Source organism: Ammospiza nelsoni, chromosome 4 (assembly GCF_027579445.1).
Source record: "Ammospiza nelsoni isolate bAmmNel1 chromosome 4, bAmmNel1.pri, whole genome shotgun sequence".
Classification (NCBI taxonomy): Eukaryota; Metazoa; Chordata; class Aves; order Passeriformes; family Passerellidae; genus Ammospiza; species Ammospiza nelsoni.
Window position 1 is genome coordinate 45,094,910 of NC_080636.1, and position 21,820 is coordinate 45,116,729.

General features: G+C 37.3%; 1 long non-coding RNA gene across 1 annotated transcript; it reads right to left on the reverse strand.

The window, feature by feature from the left end:
* Nucleotides 1–1,069: 1,069 nt before the first annotated feature.
* Nucleotides 1,070–18,742, reverse strand: LOC132072607 (uncharacterized). Its single transcript, XR_009418356.1, has 4 exons — nucleotides 18,679–18,742; nucleotides 11,846–11,961; nucleotides 4,907–4,991; nucleotides 1,070–2,578 (listed from the first exon to the last, which is right to left on the reverse strand). It is a non-coding gene; the product is annotated as an uncharacterized LOC132072607 (long non-coding RNA).
* Between the last annotated feature and the right edge of the window lie 3,078 nt (nucleotides 18,743–21,820).

Consider the following 21,820-nt stretch of genomic DNA (forward strand, 5'->3'; position numbering starts at 1 on the left):
TCATATCGTCACAAACCTGTGGCTAAATTAAACTTCCAATTTATCCACAATAATTTGTAACATTACATATCTACAACCTAACAAATCCACCATCTACAACAAATGCTGATTTTACCTTACATTCATCATATTCCTGCTTCCAGATTCACTGCCTTCCATACTTTCAGGTTCTTAGGAGTAAATGCATAGCAGGCTTAATTCTGCAGTTTCTCAATGAATACGTTAATTTTGATCTCTTCCTTCTCTGGAAATCTATCAGTGAGGCATGGAAGTGTAAAGAAAAAAATGTAAATCCATTAATACCAAATTGTTGGTGAATACAACCTCAAAATGTTAAAAACTAGTGCCTTGATCAACAAGCAAATACCAGTTGAGAATTTCACAAGGAAAAATTCCAGTTCATGAACAAATAATACAGAGAAGTAACCAGCATCTTTTACTGAATGTAAAGGAGTGAATTCCAAATATCTGTTATTTATGTATCTATCTGGATTTTCACATTACCAACATTATACCAGAACCCAGATATTTAAGGTCTATACAGACAAAAGATGGAGAACATAGGAACAAATGAACATTTTCCTTGCTTGGAGGCACAAGTGGAGTCTAACACCCAGTGACTCCCAGGCTGCTGTTTAAGCCCAGAATATAGAATGATGGACCCAAATTTTCCTGTGGCAAGCCAGCAGGAGCCCACATCTTGTGTGTTACACCAGCCTGCTGTCAAAATTACATTTCCTACCGGTCTGCAGAAGCGTGGATATTATTGCCATGTCTCTCAGAAACTGTGCAAACAATCCTTTGCACCCCAGAGATGTGAGAGGGGTTCATTGCTTTTATTGTATCTTTGAAAAAATTTTCTGATTACCAAAAATACAAATAGACAACACAGGAAGCTTTGCATTCACACTGATTCTAGCACCCCTACACAACAGCGTGCTCAAATAGTACAGCAAGAACTTTCTTTGAGCAAATCCAATCTTTGCTGAACTCTCCTTCCTCTTCCTTTCAGAAGGCCATAAATTTAAGAATGAATGGAGACAACGAAACTAAATAAAAATCTTATTTCAGTTTTATCAAAGGACAGGAAAATGCCTGCTCTACAAATACATCTCCTCATGGAGACAGACACATCCACCACAGACACCTACCTCTTGGAGCTGGCTCTGCACCTTTTGCCTTTTAAGTCTATCCAAAACTGATAATGCAGGGAAAGAAGTGGATGTCAGAGAGGAGTTTCATTTACATCTGTTCTTGCCCAGCACTGAGTCCAGCAGAGACAATATGTCACCAATGTAGATTTGACAAGCTCTTTGGCTTTTCCATTTCTGCCTGCAAGTGATTTGGACTATTATACAGGGTTAGAGAGCTGTAACTCAGTTTCCTCCAGCCACAGGATGAAAGGTTGCTTTGGATGGTGATTTACATTGAGATTAATCACAATCATGGCCATGGCAAATGTTTATCCTTCTGTGTTTGCTAGTAATTTAATTTTACTGCACTGAACAAATCGAAGACAACTGAGTTTGTACTCTTGGTGCACTTTGGAAGCGTCCTTATTGCTGCTACTGCACATTGGCTGCTGGAGTCAAATGGTTATTTGGTTATTTTTTTATGGTTAATTTTTTAAACACAGCTGGGTGCTAAGCCTTGTGTCATCATCATGAGTCAATTGTTAAAGTAAATTGTGAAATAAAAGTGGACAGTTTGGAGCAGGAGCCTGAACATCTTATGGGCCATGGGGTGCCTGGATCCAAAGCTGTGTTTTAGCACGGGATGCACATGTGGGCAGCTGCACCATTTATCTGTGGATCCAGGTTCAGGCTGAACCACCCCAGGCTGGTTTCAATGCTTCCTTCCAAAGTCCAGTGGGTTTCAGCCCGCTGGTTTTCACTTGGGCCCATTTTTTAACAAAAGCAAATGCAAATGAGGAGCTACCCAGAAATAGTGCTGCATAACAATTTCCTACATAAATTTATAATGCAATGGAAACAGATGGTACATTCAGCACTGTCAGAGAAAGCCATTTGGGTTTTGGTGACTATTTCTTTTTTTATTTTTGATGGTATATTTACTCTGTCTATTTTCATTGCTGAGTTGTTTCAACACCTGTATAAAACAGAAATCCACCCTAAGTGAGAGCTGTGTAAACTAATCTTGGTAACAGATGCAGCTTTGTCAGTCCTGATGAGATTTTCTGACCACTGATGTAAATTGTACAGCACACCACTTTTTGATGGCAATCAACAATGTTCACTTGGGTTCTACTTCCAGAAAGAGGGATTAATTTATGAGGGATCATTAGAAACCATTTCCAAAAGCATGAAAGCCTCCTTCAATTTTTATGAGGCAAGTTTTGTGTTAAAGATGTAGCAACAGATAATTTATTTTGGTGCGGTATTTCACACGGTATGTGTATTCTACATTTTCTACAATATTTACAGGAAAGGCCAGTGATGGTGATCTAAATTCAGGACACACAGCTCAGAGAAGATTAATTTAGACCAGGCTTGGGGCAGCACATAGCTTATGCAATTTACTGTCGCCATTTCCACTGAATCTTTGCAGATTAATTCAGCTGCAGAAAAAAAAAATAAAATAAACAAAATTGACCACAGGGTTTTTTTAAGGGAGGAGCATGATGTTGTACAGGTCTGAAGTGACCCCCTCTAGTGTCTTCAGCCTGTAAGAAACTCAGTTAAATGTTTTCATCAGAAATTTTTCATTCACAGAGGCTCAACCACCAAAATCCACCAAATATCTCATGCCCAGAAGAAAATTTATGGCCATGATGAAAAAAAGCAATGCAAAAGCCCAGCTGTCCACTGTTGGCACACAAAGAAGCTGATTTAATTTTGAGGAATGGACCTCAGTTTTCCATTTTCCAGCGTCCCCCACTCACTGTTTTCTCTTGCATTCTGCAAGTCTTATTCTGCCTTGCTAGAATAAGAGTTGCAGAACGTGGGAGGTGATTACTTCCCAGGAAAAACTGCTACTTGAATTCCAATCTCAGGAAAATAACAAAATTGCCAAGCTAGAAAGTATTTAATCTGCTTGGTCTTCTTTTCCCTACCCTCAAGCCCACTGTATTGAATCTTTTAAGGAGAAAATTATCTCAGAATAATAGAACCATTTGCCTTCAAGCAGAGCTTCTCTTTGGACAAAATGGGCAAATAAATATGCATGTTTTCTCAGAAAGCACTGAACACCAATTTTTACAGTATTTCTCAGAGTTCACTGTACTGCAAATATCTACACTGGATAGATGGATACAAGATTTTTACAGAATCACAGAATTTCAAGACTGGAAGAGACCTATAAGATCATGAAACAGTTTCCCTGTATGCATCAAAGGTATATTAAGACTAATGGGGAGTATAGCAACAGTTCTCACACCAGCTCAGACAAATAATAAGTTTGGCAACTCAAAGAAACAGTCATTGGGTTGTGAATGACATCCTGAAAGGCAAATACTGAAAACTAGGGGTGGTGGGGGAGGAAGAGGGGAAAAGAAGAGAAAGAGAACAAGAACTCATGTTCTGTGCTCCTGAAAGGTGAGAGGAAAATTACTGAGTTCAATGTAAGCCATGAAGGAGGGAAAATACCTGAATTAACAGTGTAGTTAAAAATCAACAAGTGTTCTTCTCAGGGATGTAAAACAAATTATTTAAATTTTAAAGCAGTCTCATGAAATGGGGAGCAGACATTCATGTTTTGCTTGATCTACTTGTAATGTGATGTCTCCACAGCAGGGCCTGTGGGACCTGGCCCAGTCTGATCAGATCACAACTTCGGTCTTTCCATTTTAGGTAACGGAATAATTATCAATAATTATCAATGAACCTTATTTTTTCTGTATTCATGATAGCACAGTCTCCTGGACTGCTGCTGTTAGTAATAACACTGAAATTAAGAGCAATTTCAACTGGGTTGCTGTTGGGTGTCAGCATGGAGAGCTCCATAGTAGCCATGGGAAGACAGGAAATCCCACTGGAAATTCATTGCACAAGCACTGTTTGAGGCAAAAATAGAAAGCTAAGAAGTATTTACTTGCCAGTGCAGGATGTGATTAAAATGAGATTTCCACTGAGAAACAAATGAGTACATTATGCTATTTTCAGGTATCAAAAAATATGGATGACTGCAAAAAGACTCTGTTTACATATTGAAATCTGTTTATCTGATATTTACAGATAAACAAAACAGACAAGAATCTGGAATTTATCAATGCAAATCATATGTTTTTCTTCATCCATTGAACATTATTTTCTGTGAATTTGTTGATAACCTATTATTTCAATAATGAAAAACAAGTAAAAACTTCCCCCAAATGAGCAAATTCCTTTCCTACTTACTATGCAAATAGAAACAAACTATATTTTCCATTTCTAATTAAACCTCTACCTGTTCCTCAATCAGGTAAATTGCTAATAGCTTCTTGCTATATTATTTTTGGGACTGAGCAGAACTATTCTGGTGGCTATAATTAAGACTTCTAAAATTAATATTTAAATTTTTATAAATGCTGGACTACGACATCCTGAGAAATAATAAACACAGGTCTGATTGCAGAGCTGAAGGGAGCTGTTATGTGCATTTTATGACTTTCCTTTATCCTGCACTCTGCACCCCTGTTCACTTGAATGCTATTAAGTTCTGAAGCTGATTACATGGGTTGGTTTGTGACTCAGCCAGCCAGCCCTTCAGGCACCTAAAAATAATGTTCTGATGCTTTTGTTAAGGAAAAAAAAAAATAAAATAAATGCCTGTACCACTTCAAGCAACCTGAGCTAGACCTGAGAGTGAAAGCCCAGCCTGGTCCAACCAATTCAAAACCCTCACATCATAACTAAAGCACTGCTTTTTTCAGGGCTGAAGGCAGGGAACAGAAAATTTGTGATCTCACCAGCTGAACATGGAGCTGAGATGGATCTTGCCAAGTCTGCCTGCAGCTCTGGTCTCCAGGTCTAAGACTCTCCAGGCTTTGATTCCTGCAGGGAATTTGAGGTAGGGAACGCAAGAAATGAGTAAAGTAATTGCTCAAAAATAGCAAATTAATCCAACACAGGTCATTGTCTGCAGTGGGGTTGTGTTTGGGAATGGGAGAGAGAATTCAGTGTGCTTATAAAACCCATAATGATGAAATTCATGGAAAAACAAGGAGAAACACAAATAACTTTAAGGAATGTTATGAAAGAGTTCAGTTCAAGGCAGAGAGCAACTATCCATTACCTTTCATGCCAGTGTTTAAAGATCTTCAAGAAAAGACTGGACTTCTTCAGATGTTTCAAAGGACCAATGTTGTAACATTTATTCTAACTTTTTTTACCTTTTTTTTTTTTTTTTCATCCTTGGAAATCATGTTCTGAATCAGAGTTTTGATTCCTGTACGTTCACCCAAACATTAAGAGCAGGTCAATATAAAGAAGGGTAGGAAAAGGGAGACAGATGAAATAAAAAATTCTGCTATGGCACGAAAATGAGAAATGAACCCCTTTAAGAGTCTGGTTTTTAAAACTTTGAACCTCACCCCTATAATGTGAAACAGCATAACAACCATTTGTTAGCAAAAAGATGATTAAGGCTCAGTGGAGAAAGGCTGCTTGTCCTGCAGTGACAGAGTTAATGGAAGGCCTGAATTGCCCTCCAGAAGCTTCTCTCTATTGATTTACACAAGAACCCAGGACAACTACACTGCTAATTAGGATTTTCAATTAAGTGCTCAAAATTTGGTGGGATTGGTGCCAACCAAAGCAATTGCTCTCACTTTTTCTGTACAAATAGAATGCTGCATCATGTCTGGAAGATTCATCAGTGAAGGTGCAGATCTTGGACTGAGAAAAAATGGGTGTTTACCCCTTTCTGTGCTGTCTTCATTTAAGGACCTCTTGGGGAGCTAAAATGGAATTTGCAGTACCAAAAATCAATACAACCAGGCAAGGACATTTGCAAATAGCCCCCAAATGAACCTGCCCTTCATTAAAGAACTGTAGTCTCCTCCTGTATGAAAGCTCTTCTTTTGCTCCACCATTTCAACTCCTTATCAGTAATTTCACCACAGCTTTCCTAGAAGATGGCCACAGGAAATGGATGATCATTAGGTTCCCTACCATATATTTGTAAAACTTCACAAATCCCAATTTCATCTTCCTTCTCATTGCCCTTTCCATTTTCCTATGCTTATATTCAAAAGTTAAAAATATAACATATAACTGCTATTAGTTTGCATCTTGCTACAATCATGGCACAGCAATTCCACACACAACTAATTAGGCACCAAGCATCAGTCTGAACTACAGCTCACCAACATTTTTAGAGAGAATTTCAAAAGAACAGAGAATTCAGCCAGCTCTTACTTTGTGTGATTTAGCTTGTCAATAAGAGAGGAGGTTATGATATTTTCACCTTAATTATCCTAATTTTAAAATTCCTCTTTCAAATAAGAACAGTATTGCAGAATGGATTTCACGGTTTTAATTATTCCAAAATCATGCACTGCCTACAAAAATTAACAACTGCCTGTAATTATGGGTGCATAGGGGTTTCTCTGCTTAATGCAAAGTGCCCTGTTCAAAGTCAAGGCATTTTAGTGGGGGAAGGACATAAAATGTCACAGAATATGCTGAACAGAAGGCTTTGCTCTTCTGATAGAGTGTTATATAAATTTCTTTTCAAATTACACTTTAATTTATTTTATCATCTTTAAAAACATGCCAATCTATTCTAAAAACCATAAAGAAGCATTAAAGATATAGAATGTATTTTCTAGAATTGCAAACAGGATTAATTTAATGACAGTACTGTTACTGCTGAGAAAATAACACTCTATGTGTGTGGTGAGGTGATTCTGGTGACCACATTCTGTTATTATTTTCAGAGTCAGGAATTAAAAATACCCATAATATTTACATCTGGTAAATAGGCATCTAAACAATTAATTACATTTTCAAATGGAGAAAGAGAAGATTATTCTGAAAATGATCAGCAACCTTTCTTTTTTTTTATTATTTTCCAACCAGGAATCTTTTTTTGCTCTGAATATAACAGTGTTGGCATTCACAATGATCAATGAGTTTGAAGCATTTTCTTGAAACAATATGTGAAAATCAGTCACCTGACTTTAAGTTTTCCACTAAGTTAGGCAACAATTGTTGTCAAATATATGAATTACTTGTGAATTGAGTTATATTTGATCTTGACGTGTTCATGTTTTTAGTGTTCATCTTTGTCTACATAGATTCATCTTTCCTAGCATTCATATACAGATCTATTCATCTTTCTTTCTTAAATAATAGCTATGCAACAACAGCATATTTAAAAATGTTTTATCCTGTAAGTTTTTTTCTGGTCAATTGACAGCTTGAGAACTGCTGTATGTACATTCACCCATGAATATTCACATGCACCGTGTGCAGAAATATTTCTATATTTCTCATAATGGGATGGAGATTTCCTCTTGCAGCTTTTGCTCAATAAAGAGAAACAAGGCATTTTGCAGTCAGGAATCAATGACCATTTGGAACCATTCAACCTGGACTCTTTCCTCTTGATTAGTGTGAATAGCAGCACTCCCAGTGAATGAAATTTTGGTTGTATTAAGTAGAACTGAAAAAAGTCCATTAGAAAAAATGCACTTTGCTATGTTTTCCTATAATGCTACTTCTTAAAAGAAAAAGTACCATATTTCTTTTGTCAATTGGCAAGCAGAAGCTGAAATTCATCCCAAATGTCTCTGTATTTGCTAAAAGAGCATTTCATTATAAAGATGCTGCTGCCATCTATTGGGTGACATTACTAAAGAATTAAGCCTTTTCTGGATACAGCAAGGACAAATAAATTGTGTCACCATTTTCCTGTGGACTTTTATTAGCAAGCAGGTTATAGCAACCTATATTTGGTTTGTAACACATCTTGTGTAAGGAGCTTGGTCCTGTCTTTGTCACCATTGCTGAATTTCATGGAGAGAGACATTTTGGAATAGCAGTGAACTTAAGTTTAACCATGTGGCACTGGAACAATGGATGGAAAAATTAAAAAATCAACAACAGACCCACCATTTAACACTGCCTCACATCTCAGAGATATCTTTTACAGATGTTTCCATGCTCAGTGTCGCTAGCGGAACTGCATCACTTGCTGTGTTTGAACAAAAACCTAATTTCCATAAAACTGGCAATCTTTTGCAATACAGATATTACTGGGATATACAGAAACTTCATAGTTGTTTGTTTGTTTTTTTTCTAAGCAACTTAGTGAGGCTTCAAAGAAGTATTTTGCCCCTCTAAGACTGATTTTATTTTGCAGAACAGAGGCCTTGAAAGCACTGCTCTGCTACAGAAAACAAACAAACAAATAATATTGACAAGAAAAAACAATGGCAAAAGAATGAACAAATCTCCTTCTCCGATTTCATCTATTGCCACATCTTTCTGACAATGAATAATTGTGTTTCTCCTCTCTCTTAGCTTTCAGAAGAGCAAGGAGGCATTTTACCTTTCGTGGCCCAGAAGAAATTAGCTGACTGCACAAAGTATCACACACATTGTTGATGCATACACCCCCAGTAACCTGCTTGACTTCTTGTTCCTAAAATGGACTGATAAAAGGCCAGCAGCCAAAAACAGCAGGAAAAAAAATTCCTCTCTATTTCTAAACAGAATATATATCATTCACAACACTGAAGCAACAGCAAGCTGGGACCTCACAATGCTAACTGCACAGGCCCTGCTGAATTGCACTTTGCAACCTCTTGGATTTTTTTATTACTGAGTTTAAGCCCAGAAAAATCTACCTAACTCTGTGCTGAGATCGAGAAAAGCCATCACAGACAGTACAAAAATTCTTGACTGCCATTCTTGGAAAAGAACAATTTCTGCAGGCTAGTGTTCTCCTAGGTAAGTATAAATGCCTCCCATTACCATTAAAAGCACAGGAAGGACAGCTATTAAATATTAGACTAGAACTCAGGAGATCTTGCATCTAATTATACTTCTGCTAAAGCATTTCTGCATGACCTTGGGCCAGACACACAAAAATCTATCTCTGCTTCAGGCTACCACTGGTAAATGGAGATAATGATATATTTGTCCCTTACAGCAGCGTTCTGAGGTTAAACTCAGGTTACTGTAATATTAACATTTGTTTTTCAGTATTGAAATATAAAAGCACTTAAAGGCCTACTGCAGTAAGATTAGAGGGGATTCTTTCTTTTTTTGTGTGTTCTTACCTTTTCATTAACACATCATTTAAAGAAAAAAAATAAAAAGAAAAGGGTGTTATTTTGCAAACAGTCACTGTTAAGCTGGAAGATTTTTGTGTGGAAGAGCAGAAAAAGAATTTGCAGTAGAAAAATCCACTCCTGTGGAAGATGGCAGATCCTTCCAAAAGAAGGGCTGATAATATGAGCTCAGTGTGTTCTAAGAACCAGAATTTCTCCATTATTAAAGGGGAAATGTCTGCAGATGGCAACAGTGTGAAATTACAATCTCTGCTCTTCCAGCTCCAATTGCAAAGGAGATGTGAAAAAGTGGCACCAGCATAATATCTAAATCATGTTGTGAGGTTGGAATTTTTTTTTTTGTGGTTTTTATAATTTTTATTTTGGAGTGGGTTTTTTTTGTTTTGTTTTGGATTTATTTGTTTGGGGTTTTTTTAGTTTTTGGGTTTGTCTTTTTTTTTTTTGCAGATGGAAAGAAAGTGAATTTACAGAAAATACAATTTAGATTTGCTTTAATACTAATTTATAGCAGTACAATTTGAGTTTTATTGTACTATGATTTTGATACTTCTACTGCCCCAACCAAATGACCTTTTTTTTATTCAAGTAGGGAGATGTTTTCCATAAGGATTCTTATCCTTTCTGCATTATCTATAGCTCAGTAATACTTTGCAGCTTACTGGAGGGGTACTAGCCAAATTCTTACTTTAATAACCTCTTGGTCTTCGCTTTCACAGAACCTTATTTTTTCACTCCTAATCCTAACTTGGCAGAGTATCCACTGGTTGTACAGTAAATATGCCATAAGAATACGTTAAAAAGAAAGGAAAAGCCAGCATTTTACTTTATCCAAGCTGGTTTTCCATCTAGAGCAATGCCAAATGTCTAACAGCCATGGAATGCTTCTCTTGCAGCAATAAAAATTGTAAAGAGGAGGTCAAATATTTTCTTCCCTTTAAACCCAAGGGCTGCAATAGCAAGGAATGCTGTATGCTGAGGTGGCCTTTTAGCTGCTCTACAAAATGATGCTTGCAGCCTAATGTCTAAAAAAGCAAATTCTAGCTTTAAAAATGGTATTTTGAATGCTTTCTTTAGTGCTGTAGAGGCTGTATGGACATAGGGTCAAAGATAAGGTTGCAGACACCACATCAATCTCATTTCTGCAGCAGTTAAATCTGGGTATGGATACCAAGTGATGATTGAAATGCCTTTTATTTTCTGGATTGGAATCTTTGTTTTATTTGTCTTGGAATGTGCCTATTAATTTAACACATTCAATTAAAATTACTAGAAATGTAAACAACTCCTTGTGTGTTGAACTGGCATCATGCTACCATTCACCCCAGGAACAGAATGACAGCTTGTCAGGGCAATGAAAAACAGGTTTTTTTCCATCTCTGACCTGATGGAGCACATGAAGAAATAGGACACAGGAGTGTGATGAGCTAGAGGAATATGGTGTTGGGACAGCATTTTTGGACTGGTTATCAAGAAAGGGAAAGAATTCACTTCTGGTTAGATAGCAATATATAAAAATATGTGTGTGTGTGAGTGTGTGAAATGCCTTCTCTCTGCTGTACAGTTATTCTTTGGTTCAGGGAATTAATTTAAATCACACTTTTCCTCTAGTGGCTACTTCAAGTGCCTCTTTTTGCATTACTCTGCTTCAGAGGTTTGAAGTCTGGTTTTCTAAAGATCTAAAGGCCAATAGCTAGAACTAAGTCAAAACCACTTGTATCCTGAATGCATGAAAGTCAAAACCCTGACTTTGCTAAAACAGTGAGTGCCAGGCTTGGCAGGCAGCTGTTTGGAATTGAAAAGACCTGAAATCAACCACTTGCCTCCTTGGAGGAGCAGAGAACTTCTCATGAAAGGAGATTAAAAAGGGAGGGTTCCTCCACAGCCTTATGTACAGTACTTTATTTCTGACTGCTTGGACAGGCAAGAGGGAGGAAATATGGAGCCAAAGTTCTGCTTTCCCATGGGTCACAGGGCTGGATTTTGAATTGGGAACTCTAAATGGCTCAGCAGGTGGACCATGATCAGATGTAGAAGGAGGCTGCTATATTGCATTTGGTACTCAAAGAAACTCAGTCTGTATCTCAAACAGGAAAGACAAGGGTCCTATCTGCCCAGAAAACCAGATGTAGCTGAAAGCTCATTAGCAGGACATGGCACCCCTAAAAATTCAGATCCTGTTTGTCTCAGGTCAGATATTTAAATTATTGGAAATATCACAGTTCCAGCCTCAATCACTTTGAGCCTCCTTTAAGGAAAAGAAAGCAATAAAACAATAGTTAAAAAAGAATTGTGGATGTATAATAATGGAACTCAGGATGATGAACCTTAACACTCCTGTCATCTCTGTCCTATGCAATGCACTACACAAGGTAACAAATTTGTACAGAAAATGGCAAAGATTTAGTGGAACTAAAGAGCCTATCACATAGTTTTGACATCAGGAATGGTGCAGCTGGAGATCAACCTTAATTCTTCTCTATGATAATTGATAAATTTCAGTGGTTGAATGTATTCATGTAACAAAGTTTAGGAATAATTCTGAGAAGAGAGAGGATTTTAATAGCTCACATTGACATAGATGCATTAGTGACTTTTTTTTTACCTTACCTTCTTAGTGTATTCCTCTCTATTTCACTTCTTTTCTTCTCTTTCTTGCCTGTATTTTATCAGGCCCCTTCCTTTTCTTTCCAGGCTTCCAAACTTTTAAGTCTCAGTTTTCTGTACTGAACACAAATAAATCAAGGGTTTAATAACTTCTAAAATAAACAACAATGACCTTCTTCCCTCAGTTCCCTTTCCTCAGGGAAAAAAAAAAAAAAAAAAAAAAAAAGAAATTGAGAGGGTTCATCTAATGGTACAAACTCTTTTTATTTACTTTTTATTTCAGCCTGTAAAGTAGTACTATGGATGGAAGGAGATAACTTATATGACAAAGGGCTTCTGGTATAAAGAGTTTTTGCTTCCTTTTGTAGCAACCCCTCAGAGAAACAATAAGTGAAGCAAAGAGATAGTTATTCTACAGCATTAAGTCTCTAAAGTGCAACCTAAAATATTTACTTGTACAGTTGAGTAGTACAGCAGAAACACGAGGCAGATTCTAGTTTATAATGTCACTGAAAACAGAAATTTTTTTGCAGCTTTTACATTTATGGGTTTTCATCCAAATGTCTCTGACTCCCAGTTTCATTTTAGACGTGCACTGCATTTCTCACCTTTCTCCTTTTCCCTCCCTTGACAAGCACTAATTATTTGCACACCACATACTCCTGAAGGGCAGGCACTTGCTCACAGGCAAACAGAGACAAATATTTAAAGCTGGGGTGAAAACAGGAAAACATTTATTAGCCCCCAAAGTCAAGGCTTTGCAGGGCAGAGTCAGTAGTGCAATCATGCCTATAATAAGCAGAGATCATGGCAAAAAGGAGGAGCAGAGGACAGCAAGCTTCTTTCAGCATCCCCAGCTCCACTCAGGAGCAGCTGTTTGGGAAACCCATTAGAACAAATGTGTTGCCTTTCCTGTATGCTCTCTAATAAACATAAATAAGTCTGATAAAGGAGAAGCTTAGCTATAAACACTGAAAGGTTCTCAGTCATATTTTCTGTCAGCTCAGTCCGATGTCACTTCAGAAAATTCTGATTCCACTGCATAGAGTAGACATCTCCATAATTTAAGCTGTAGTTATCCTTTACAGAACCAGCTTGAGACAGTGGAATTAACTAAACTAAGAATTAAACCATGAGAAATGTAAAATAAAGTTAGAATAATAGTATCGAAATATAGAAAATTGACATTATTTAATTTCTGATTAAAATGAAAAATCATTTTTCCTGTCTGCTTATTGTGTTGGCACCTGAGACATCAGTTGAACAACAGAGAAAGAAAGAAGTGGTAAATTGTGATTGGATTGCAAGAAAACCCAAATTTGCTTTGTATTTGAGTCCTTATGAGTTAGTGAAATCAAGCAAAAGCCTCACATCAATCAAGCCCTGATCCTGAAGGACTCCTAATATTTGGGAACAGGCAGATGATCAGTGTGCTCCCAATTTGGTGGTTTGCTCTCCTCCTTTGGGCCCAGGTGTCCCTAAATCCAGGTGAGGCACCCAGCTGAAGATGCACAGTACCAAGATTCCCCACAGCTGATTCAAAAGCCTCGTTCCCTGAACGAGTTGAACCTTCACTACAATAATAACAAAACATTTGCTGTTTATCTTATGTCTATGTTCAGTTAATTTTTCCACACCAGCTCTCTAAAAAAGTCATGGCCTACAATAAATGAAGCTGTAGATAGCAAAGCAACTGTAAGGATCTATAGATTTGCACATTGTTTGAACCACAGAAACAGCTCCTTATGTTCACTACAATAACATTCAATTAGCTCTAATCAGTGTAAGTTTTAATGTTTAACCCAATGCCTCTCTAAGGATATGCTTGCAAGGAGGTGTAGCTATTAGCTGGTAAAATATAACACCATCTGATCAGGACAAATTATTTTCAAAACATAACTGCCATAAAAAGCTAGAATGAAAGATAAATTGACAGCACAACTGCTGCTATATTCTATTTCCATCATTGTAAATGGGATATTATACCATAATTTATTTTAATGAGTAACAATTAAGAAATGGTTTCTCAAGTTGCATGTAATTTCTTTCAGTTATTAGTTATTAGTTGTTCATGCATAAATGTGTTTTAATATTGGCTTATCTGAGCTCTAATAGGTGATTAAAGCCTTTCAGTATATCAATTTTTTTTAGTTGAGCATTGCAGAGACAATTCTAACACAAGGCACTCATAAGAAAGATGAGAGATATTCCTTAAGTATTACAAAAAATTATGCAGAGCAATATGATAAAGGTGTCAGAGAGAACCTCGATATGCTTAACACTGAGTTTTGGTCTATCTAACTGCAGGTACAGTTTAATGGCCTCTGTCTTAATGAAATATTTAAGTTCACGTGGCTGTAGAGTGACTAACTATACCAGAGATTCTTTCACTCTATTAGAATAAGGAAATATTATCATGGGAGGCCATGCTAACAAGCCTAGACGTTGCTTGTATTGTTGAAGAATAAGTTCACATCCCAGAGGAGCATAAAGACCCGGAGAAACTGGCACTTCTCTAGCAGAAAAGGCATTCTACTTCTCTCCCAGAAAGCAGCCTATTTTGTGCTCAGAATGGCTCAGAACAGCCTCTCTGCTACCAGCCACCCTGACACAACCCAGCATTTGTTGTGGTTGCTCTTACCCAGCCATGGGGGTCACGGGGTGGGGGGGGGAAGGAAGCAAATGCTGAGCAATTCTCTTCAGAAGGCAAACACCAACCTGACCTAACCCAGTGCATTGCAACCCCATCTCTGTCAATCTCGTGGGAATCAACGCCTCTTCTTACAAACTCACCCACGGAAATATTTTTAACCAGGATATAATGAATTATCTCAGTGCAGAGAATTTCCTTTCTTTAAACTTACAATACACTGTCAGGTTATATTTATGTTCTTCAGGACTCCATGCATCCAGAAACTTAAGAATAATGAATAAACCTTTGAGGATTATTTTGGTTGTTGAACTGTAGGTCATTAAATTTAGATTAAATTGCTCCAGTAAATGTGGATCTTTCTAACCACTGTGCAAATATTTTAAAACATATTTCCTATTCCAGTTGTGTTTGGCTGTCTCAAAAGAACATCTCACTATAATTATTAATTTTCTACTGCAACAGTAGGCTTGTAAGTAATGCACCGTGATTTACAAACCACTCTTAATTACAAAGGGTCTTTGTGACAGCTGGAAATAAATGTCAATTAGGATCACATTTCAGTGTCCTACAGACCTGAATTTCAGTAGAAACCAACAACTCTGCTTGTTTGAGCTATGCAGAGAGGCTTGGTACTTAGGTAATTTTTAACCATTAAAAGAATTGAAGAAAAAAAATAGTTATTTTATTTTACTCTTTCTAAACAAATTGAGTTTTGTCTGGGTAAGACTGAGGTGATCAGCACGAAGGTTTCCTGCATGCCATTTCTCAGGATGTCAGGGATGCTTTTGTGAGACCTCTTCACTTGTTTTTCCATTGCAATGAAGCAAAGCCTGTTTTGTGGAGATACAAGGTTGACTAAATCCTTCTTAAGGCAGCAGCACAGAGTACATGAGCAATGCAACACAAGGAGCATTAGAGTCTGCATAACAAATTTATTGAAGCCCTTATTTTCCTGCACATTTAAAATCTTTTCTTTTCCTGCTGAAGATTATACTCATTGTGAAACATTACCCTTCAAGTGTTAAAATGACAAGTGCTGATGAAGGTAAAGCTGATCAGCTGCTAGACTCCCACTGCTGAACATTATAAAGTTTCTGTTGTTCAAACAGCTCAGTTAATTACCCAAATGTGAAGGATATCAGGAGGGGACCTGCTGAGCTTTACAGCTGAATTCCAGGGATTTATCCATAATAGAGCTGTTATGAGAAAATTATGACAGACACAACGTGCAGGGACCTCTGCTTACCTCCCTGGAGGATTTGTGCAGGACCTTATAATGAAACTGAGTTAGGACTTTCCTCAGAATCAAAGGGAAGCTCCACTTCAACTTCATGGTGTTTTATCTCACAAACCCAGAGAGGATTCTAGACTCATGCATTTTAATTGCCCACTGCAAAATAAAATGACTGGCATTCCTCTGGTGCCAGGGACTACTTGCTCAAATTTAGGTTCTCAAAATTATTATCATGCCTTGCCCACAGTTAAAAATGTAGTCCTTGCTGCTTCTGTGTGAGGTTTTTGAGAAGCCATAATGTTCCTTTACAACAAGCACTCATAGAGGGTCTTTATGTGATAACAGTTTGGGCTTTTTAAGCTGTTATGGTCAACATTTCATGAACCTGGGACATCTCCCAGAAAAATAATTCAAAATAATTGAGGAGGCTTCAGTGGCTACTAACGAGTGCAAAAGAATGAGCTGCATTGAGGTGAATTGAGTAAAACATGGAATCTGTTCAAATCAGAAAAGCCAGAACTTGAACAAATCTGCAAAGCACTGGCTGATGTTGGCACAGCTAAAAATCTGTGACATCTTTATTTGATGGTCACAGTCACCTGGGCTAAACCAAAAGACATCAAACCCCTTCCTACCATCCCAGAAACCTTAATTTATGCACACACCACATGCTGCACCAGCGCAATGCCACTTAGTAGTTGTTATTTTTCGCTCTTTCCAGTATTCACTCTCCAGTACAACTGCAAAGAATTTAATTCACCTGTGTGGGCGTGCCCTGGCTGGGGAAAATTGCATGGACTTTTGTTCAAGCTCTGAAAGAGAAAACTGAAGGCACTGAGGAAGGTTTTACTGAGAAGTTGGTCTTTGAAAACAAACTGAATTAGTTTAGCCAAATTAAATACTTAATTTCCTATGACAAACAGAGGGAAACATTAATACTATCATATCTTACACCAAAGTTCACCATTATAATGAGACAAGTCAATCACCCTTGCATCTAGATGCTATCAATTAATAATCTCTAGACATTCTTAATTTTTCATCTCTCTTTGAAACATTATTAAACTTTGCAGTATACCTTCTTAGCAGGTGCACCTAACAGCTTCTATGAAATAATGTGCAGCAGAATGAGCAATTTGGGGTGTGATAATATCAGTGAAATTTATGCCCTGCAGTTATTACCATAAAGTCATAAATAGGATGATATAATAATGGAATGGTAATGGAAACCACATTGCCATAATTAAGAAAATCCACAATCTGTAGTGCCACAGGTTAATCTGCAAAATTAATTTGATCTGATAAATGATTATCAAATTTTCATTATATTAAGCAAAACCAGTGAAACATTTCCCTGATAGAACCATTTCCTTCCTTCATCCCTCCCTGTGTTTGCAGACTTAGACACTGAAAACTATATAGTTTTTTTTCTACCAAGTACTTCAGCATCAAGATTGGAAAACCCAAGAAGCTTTACAGATTTTAGACTACAAGCCCTAGAAAAAAGACTGTAAGAGTATTGTTCACTATCTGTGTCAACTAAAATGTCCTGTTATTGGAAATATCTCAGTTATTTTGACAGTGTCTAATTGTAATTTATGTCTCTTTAACCATCAGGTTGCCTTAAGGAAATAGGATTAGCTGTTTGTTCTCTGAGCCCTGTACCTGAACTGCTCCTCCTCTCTTTTAGAATTGCCTTATCAAACTTCTTAAAGTTGCAAAAGCAAACATCTTGATATATTTGTACATTAATGTCCTGCCAAACACTGAGTAGGAAGCTGATGGAATTTTCAATGTGAAACTCCTCAGATGTCACTGTAGGCTGAGGCCAAAGTTCCAGGCAGCATTCTGGAAAAGGAAAATGGCTCACAGCAGGAAGCTTTTGGTTTATGAAAGCAACAATTACACTCTACTATTATTGGGAAACCATCTAGCTAAACAAAAATTAAATTTGCCTTAAATGCAAAGAACACGCTTTAAATATTTGGACTATAAAGTCACAGATGCAACCTTCCCATTCCATGTTCTCTCCAGATCAGTGTCTTGGCAGCCCATTGGATTTATAGGATTAATTGATTCTTCCACTCAACACTTAAATAAAAACCACAAACCAAAGTACACCCACGCCCAAGTCTACTCTTGGTGTAAAGAAGGGAGATGTGTATGCATAGATGTCAGGACAATTGATTTTTATAAAATGCGATGTATTGTTCCCTAAACACGTTGTCTTATATATCAAGAGTTCTAGTATCATTATAATTCAAGGATTCCATATCACCACAGTCCCATAGCTTCTCAATGTTTCTCACAGCCAGCTCCTCTGAGCACTGACAGTTCCTGGTCCTTGCAGCAGCCATCTGACTCCAGAGCCCACCAATCCACTCTTTTATACCACTGCTCTTGTTGGCCACAGGTGTGGCCTGTTAACATCAGGCCTGCTCCTGATCTTTAGTAATTGCTCCAGCTGCAACTCCTTAAGGGGTAAGGTTATTTTCCATACAACCTTATATTGTATCCCCCTACAACTCCCCCTTTTTCTCTTAATTACAGAGTTGCAGCATTTCTAGAAGTACGTATTCAAATAAATTGACATTATGACACATTTATACATTTCACATAGAACTAAGAGTTATACAAGTGTTCAAACAGCATCTTATAGTATAGATATCTATATATATTTCTAAATGTTAGTTCAGTTCTATAGCTTTTCCCAGTTTACAAAGCACTTATCTTCAAAGTCTTTTACACTTAGATTTAACAAACACCAATAGCGGTAATTGATATATTTTGCCAATAGTTTAGTATTCAAATCCAGCTTCCCCAAACCCACGGGGTTATATGATGTAGCCCCAAATTACATTGGGGTCACCATTGGTGACCATTGTCTTATATACCAAGAATTCTATTATCAATATAATGCAATGATTCCATATCCTCAGAGTTCCATACCTCCTCAGTGTTTCTCACAGGCATCTTCTCTGAGTACTGACTGTTCCTGGTCCTTGCAGCAGCCATCTGACTCCAGAGCCCACCAATCCACTCTTTTATACCACTGCTCTTATTGGCTACAGGTGTGGCCTGTTAACATCAGGCCTGCTCGTAATCTTTAGTAATTGGTTCAGCTGCAACTCCTTAAGGGGTAAGATTACTTTCTGTACAACCTTATATTGTATCCCCCTACATAAACAAAAGCCATTAACGGAAAAAGTACATGTTACAGAAAATACTCATATTACTTTAAATATTTTTTCACTTCAAACACTTTGCAAGGAGGAAAAAGCATTTCCACAGAATTTCTTGTATTTCTGGAAATGAATCCTTGGTATTTCAAATGAATAGCCCAGCAATACAAGTGTTCATTCACTCAGAACAAGAGGCCTTAATTTCTATCATCACTACTGAAATAGAGCAGAATTTTCCAATGGTTCATGAAAGTGTTTTAACCACTGAGCTATTGGTTACACACAGATCAGAACACTAGGAAGTATTGTCTTTAAAGGTGGAACACAGGATGTTTCTGCATAATAAAGCTGCTTTGTAGTTCTGAGAGAAAAAAGAAAATTTTGACTCTGCTACCTGCAGTCTGGCAGATTGCACATTCCCTAAGCAATGTCTCTTACTAAGATCACTGAAGACCACAGAAATAAAACTAAAGAAAAAAAAATCACAGCAAATAGTGCTTTTAATCTAGACAAGCCCTGACAAACATCAGCCTTCCTTGTCCTATGAAATTATGATACCATTTTATTTTAAGACAACCCCCTGTTGACTTCAATATGACATGCATACCTTACCTTTACTCTTCTCAACCTGCTGATTTTACATGGCTCAAGATGAGTTTATTTCTGGGAGGACAAAATTAATCCTATTCTAACAGGAAGATCTGCAAAGTCATTAACATTTTCAGTGAATGCACCATTTTCCCCCTGTTTCTCTAGAAGTATCATTCTTTATTGTATCTCTCTCCTTCACGCTGCAATGTCTCATTTAAAGAATCAGTGTAAGTAAACAATGTCTCCTGAAGCAACAGACAAGGCTTTCATGAGAAATAATTGTTTGACTGGTATATTTCCCAAGTGGCTACAAAAATTATTTCCAAACTACACCATCCAGGAGAATAAAATATCCAGCCATTTCTCATTAAACAAGGTCTCTTGGGGGCCAGCTTCCAGGGATGCTTCTGTGCTATCTAGATACTTTTTTACACTAAATTCCCAAACCCCAAATTGATTTTAATCAACTTTGTTTTATTCCTCAACTCATTCCACATGCGCTCACTCTCTATTTTTATTTATTTATATTTTAAAGTCCAGTGATTTTGAGATATTGTCTTTCATATTTATACCCTCAAGGGCATTTGAAGTTCTGATGACATTGAGATCACTAAATTCTAGCTAACTCTCAACTCTTATCTTATTTATCATCCTTGTCTTGTTTTCCAGCAATATGAGGAGCAAGTACAAAATAGCCTGTGCTTTTACTGAGTAGCCTGCAAAATCAGAATGGAGTCCTGTCCTCCAGGAAGAGGTACCCCTTATCAAGTCCATAATTTCCAGCCAGTCAATATAAACTAATTGAATTTCCAATGATTAATGATCTATCCTTTTTACAGGCTTTCCTTATCTTTCTTTTCTTTTAAATCATGCCTGGGAGGTCTATACCAATTTTCAGTGATTTTTAGGTTTTAATTTGCCTATCTTTCTTCTTCATCTAAACTGTCCCTACTCAGGTGTTCAAACTACATATGCCATTTATTTCTTTGGTCCAGAAGGCTTCTTTGTCCATATTGCCATATGTCTTTATGTCCTGCTCTGTCTATGCCTTTTACTATATATATTTATCAAGGTGTTCCAACCTTTATTCTTGGAACATATTTACAAAATGGGTATTAAGAAAAATATATATTTGTGTACCTAATTAAAATCCTACTGACAGATTTGTTTTTATAAGAAAGCTGGCACCTCTGCCTGCATGGCATAAGGAGTACTCTGATAATGCATGCAATCCTGAGGAAATGAGGTATTTCAATGAGTGTGGCTTTCCTGGACAGTGGCAGTTAAATCCAGACATTTTGCTGTTCAGCAGAAGCTGCAGATATCCACCTCAACTGAAAAATCTGACCCTTAATTGCTTAGTATTAAGCAGCCATATCTGAAAATCATCATTTCAAAGAGTCTGTGCTACAGTATCCATGTGTGCTTGATGGGAATAAGAATACTTATCACCTGTAAAGTTATGTTTACAATTTTTACAGAACATTGAAGACTCTTTCTACGAGACAGCAGTGCTGTTTTTTTGAGCCAAACACCTACACAAATGAAGAAGCAGCTATTGCAACCAGGAATGATGAAACTGTAATCAGACATAGACTAAGCTGGGAAGCTCTGACCCTTCTGTGTGTTTACACTGTTTGATGCTAACTCTACTCTAATGTTATGAAGCAGGATTAGGTCAAAGATAAAGATTTCTCACTGTCAAAACTCCATTTCATTCAGAAGGTCAAAAGATAATGGAAAACAGAAATCAGTCTGTGCTGCTGTATGTGCATCAAGCAGCCTGGGGCAGTCAGGGCTGCTCAGCACTGTGACTTCTGCTTTAGTGCAGTATCTATGCTACCCTCAGTGATTTTAACTTGTAGAGCTCAAGCAGAGCAGAAACCTGAATTTCTGAAACTACAGACTTACCCCTTACAGAATTTTTCTGAATGTCATGAAAGAGTTTAGGGTTACTTACCTAAACCACTTATGTAGCATGGCACAAGAATGCCTTGATTTGCTTAGTGGAAGGCTTTGATTCTTTTTACATCCATCACCTTGGAAACAAAATGTGAATATGTGGTTGTTCCCTTTCCAGCTCGAGGAGTGCTGGATTTAGAGCCTTGACAGCTGATGTGCTGTTCATAGCCACTGACATGCACAGTTCAGCAGTAAAAGGTTGGAGCTTTCTTTTACTGTCCTGCCAAGATGCCTCCATCCTGATTGGGAAAGAAACTGCAGGTAAGGACACACACATAGCTCCCACCTTCCCACAGTTTCTTCCTAAAGAGAATAAATTAAACAAATTAAATAAATTAAATAAAATAAATCTGTCA